Raw genomic sequence first — 4,207 nt, forward strand, 5'->3', positions numbered from 1 at the left:
ATATATACATACATACATATACATATATACATGCACACATATATGTACATATATACATATATATGCATGTATATTTTAAACAGAACTTATACTGTCCATATTCCTTTGCTCTTCCTTTACCTTTGCAAAACCAATGGATCTTAATGAATGTCCAAGAAGACTTTCCTCATTTTTGTGGAGTGATATTGACCCCAGTGAGATATTTGGCAAGAAAGGTGAGCAAAGTTGTCTGATGCAGGCCTGGTTGATGTAGAAGCCAGAGCAAATAGGTTCAGCCTGGCTTCTGAGACCAGCAGACCTGCTGTAAACTGCCAGAGCCTTCCACCCATCGGCTCTGTAACCTTCAGAATGTTTCCCAACCCCTGCTACCTAGAGCTTATATCTCTAGCTCCTCTAACTAGATTAATCAGGTACTGTGAGGGGATGGATGGCTGGGGTTGGGGTACATGGTACAAGCAGAGGGAAGATGGAAGGGGTGACTCTGATCAAGATGTATTGTACACATAAACAGACATATTGAATTGAACTCCTGTTATACAACTACTTAAGGATAATAAAAAAATTTAAACATTTATTAGCATCATACCTAGAAAATAGGAAAAAATATGAGGAATGTCAATACCCTTCTCCTTTGAAGCAGCAATGTGGAGCCCAGATGCAGTGGCTTGAATGTCTGTCCCCTCCAAAATTCATGTTGAAATTTAGTTGCCAAGGACTGGGTGTGGTAATGAATGCCTACAATCCCAGCTACTCAAGAGGCACAGGTAGGAGCATCAAGGTCCCAAACCAGTCCAGGCAAAAAATGCAAGATCATATCTCAACAACAAGTAAAATAGCAAAAAGGTTCAGTAGTAGAACACTTGCCCTGCAAGTGTTAGGTCCTGAGTTCAACCCTCAGTATCAGAAAAAAGAAAGAAACAGAGATAGAGGGAGGGAGGAAGGAAGGGAAGAAGGGGAGAGGAGGGGAGAAAAAAGGTGGAAGGGAAAAGAAAAGACAAGAATATAATTTTCAGACACAATTATATAGAGATGATTAGATGAGATTTTACAAGGTGGTTGGCTGGAGGGTGGGCATTCACGAGTGTACAGTGTGTTCATCAAAGGCTTCTGGAAGTGGATTTCTCTCCCTGGATCTTACACTCTTCCTCTGAGAGAGGACACAATGATCCTGTCCTGTTCAGGATGGCATTAGGAACTCTATATTAGAAACAGAGCCTGAGTTCTCCAGACACCCAGCCTGTCCTAGTGTCTAGATCTTGGACTTAGAAGCTCCAGAACAAGGCGAAATTGATTTCTATTATTATAAATTACTGTGTATGCAGCACTTTGGTATAGCAGCCTGAACTGAACTAAGTCAGCATGAGACCTTGTATGTGGGTAAGAATATGAATAACATTGTATCCTTCTTCTGAATGCCAATATGATGCCAGAAGAGACTCTGATCCTCAGGTTTTTCTTCCTAAATAATAAAGGTCAAGAATGTTGTTTTTGGTTACATCAGTATACTTGAGCTACTATAACAAAAGACCACAGACTAGGTAGCTTAAACCATGAAAATCAGATTCTCACAGTTGTAGAGGCTGGAAACAACCAAGATCTGAGTGTCAGCTGATTCTGTTTTTGATGAGACTGTCTTCCTGGATTGTAGACAGTAGCCAAGAAGATAGTTATGTGTTCTCACAGGGTAGAGAGAGGAGGGAGATGGGGAGGGAGGGAAAGAGACAGAGACAGAAATGAGAAGAGATAGCTTTTCGCAACGGGTTTGCCGTCAGAAGGCACATCAACATTGTCGTCATTGGACACGTCGACTCCGGCAAGTCCACCACCACCGGACATCTGATCTACAAATGTGGTGGCATCGACAAGAGAACCATTGAGAAGTTTGAGAAGGAGGCTGCCGAGATGGGAAAGGGCTCCTTCAAGTACGCCTGGGTCTTGGATAAACTGAAGGCTGAGCAGGAACGCAGTATCACCATTGACATCTCCCTGTGGAAATTTGAGACCAGCAAGTATTATGTGACCATCATTGATGCCCCAGGACACAGGGATTTCATCAAGAACATGATTACAGGCACATCTCAGGCTGATTGTGCTATCCTCATTGTTGCTGCTGGCGTCGGTGAATTTGAAGCTGGTATCTCCAAGAATGGGCAGACCCGTGAGCATGCCCTTCTGGCTTACACAATGGGTGTGAAACAGCTCATTGTTAGTGTTAACAAAATGGATTCCACGGAGCCACCCTACAGACAGAAGAGATACGAGGAAATCGTTAAGGAAGTCAGCACCTACATTAAGAAGATTGGCTATAATCCTGACACAGTGGCATTTGTGCCAATTTCTGGTTGGAATGGTGACAACATGCTGGAGCCAAGTGCCAATATGCCTTGGTTCAAGGGATGGAAAGTCACATGTAAAGATGGCAGTGCCAGTGGAACCACCTTGCTCAAGGCTTTGGACTGCATCCTGCCACCAACCCGTCCCACTGACGCCTGTCCCTTCAGGATGTCTACAAAATTGGTGGTATTGGTACCGTCCCTGTGGGCCGAGTGGAAACTGGTGTTCTCAAGCCTGGCATGGTGGTTACCTTTGCTCCTGTCAATGTCACCACTGAAGTGAAGTCTGTTGAAATGCATCACGAAGCTTTGAGTGAAGCTCTTCCTGGGGACAATGTGGGATTCAATGTCAAGAACGTGTCAGTCAGGGCTGGGGATATGGCCTAGTGGCAAGAGTGCCTGCCTCATATACATGAGGCCCTGGGTTCGATTCCCCAGCACCACGTATACAGAAAATGGCCAGAAGTGGCGCTGTGGCTCAAGTGGCAGAGTGCTAGCCTTGAGCAAAAAGAAGCCAGGGACAGTGCTCAGGCCCAGAGTCCAAGCCCCAGGACTGGCCAAAAAAAGAAAAAAAAGAACATGTCAGTCAAAGATGTTTGCCGAGGCAATGTGGCTGGGGATAGCAAGAACGATCCACCCGTGGAAGCAGCTGGCTTCACAGCTCAGGTGATCATCCTGAACCATCCAGGCCAAATTAGTGCTGGCTATGCCCCTGTGCTGGATTGTCACACTGCTCACATTGCCTGCAAGTTTGCTGAGCTGAAAGAGAAGATTGATCGCCGTTCTGGTAAGAAGCTGGAAGATGGCCCTAAATTCCTGAAGTCTGGTGATGCTGCTATCGTTGATATGTTTCTAGGCAAGCCCATATGTGTGGAGAGCTTCTCTGACTATCTTCCTCTGGGTCATTTTGCTGTTCGTGACATGCGGCAGACAGTTGCTGTGAGTGTCATCAAAGCCGTGGACAAGAAGGCTGTTGGAGCTGACAAGGTCACCAAGTCTGCCCAGAAAGCTCAGAAGGCTAAATGAATATTACCCCCAACACCTGCAACTTCAGTCTTAACCAGTGGTGGAAGAACGGTCTCAGAACTGTTTATCTCAATTGGCCATTTAAGTTTAATAGTAAAAGACTGGTTAATGATAACAATGCATCGTAAAACCTTCAGAAGGAAAGGAAAATGTTTTGTGGACCATTTTTTTGTGTGGTAGTTTTAAGTTATTAGTTTTTAAAAATCAGTACTTTTTGATGGAAACAACATGACCAAAAATCTGTCACAGAATTTTGAGACCCATTAAAACAGTTTAATGAGAAAAAAAAAAAGAAATGAGAAGAGATAGAGAGAAAGAGACAAGAGAGGGAGAGAGACAGAGTGAGATAGACAGAGAGGGAGAGAGGGAGAGAAAGAGAGAGAGAGAGAGACTAAGAGTCAAGAGAGACAGAGGGAGAGAGACAGAAGACTGGTTTCTCCTTCTTCATCTCTTATTATGAGGACACTAATATGTGGGATCAGGGTTTTACATCTGATTGTAATTAACTACTTACAGGCCCTCTCTCTAAACAGAGCCACCCTGATGGACAGAACTTTAACATTTGCATTTGGGCAGTTAGGGGACCTGATTCAACCAGACTATTGACCAGTAAAGTTAACATGGCAGCACTGGAACAATAGAGTCCACCCTGCGGACAAAGTAAGATGACCCTTTTAGCCTTGTGTGGCGTTGGGCACCCACCTGAGGGGAGAGGCCCCATTTCCAAACTTGTCTTCTCACTTCTCTCCCCACCAGCAGTGAGTGTGGATTTCTTCCCGAGTGTCCCTGTGACTGGTAACCGAACAGGAATTCCTTCAGCTCCCTGGGGAGGGTGACACATCCTGACT

The 4,207-nt window shown here is 44.8% G+C and overlaps 1 pseudogene across 1 annotated transcript; it reads left to right on the forward strand.

Moving 5' to 3' along the window:
• Positions 1-348: 348 nt before the first annotated feature.
• On the forward strand, positions 349-3,651 carry LOC125344807 (annotated as a pseudogene). Its single transcript, XR_007209644.1, has 3 exons — positions 349-410; positions 1,773-2,692; positions 2,915-3,651. The product of XR_007209644.1 is annotated as an elongation factor 1-alpha 1-like (transcript).
• Positions 3,652-4,207: the final 556 nt, after the last annotated feature.

This window comes from Perognathus longimembris, chromosome 2, assembly GCF_023159225.1.
Source record: "Perognathus longimembris pacificus isolate PPM17 chromosome 2, ASM2315922v1, whole genome shotgun sequence".
NCBI classification, from domain to species: domain Eukaryota; kingdom Metazoa; phylum Chordata; class Mammalia; order Rodentia; family Heteromyidae; genus Perognathus; species Perognathus longimembris.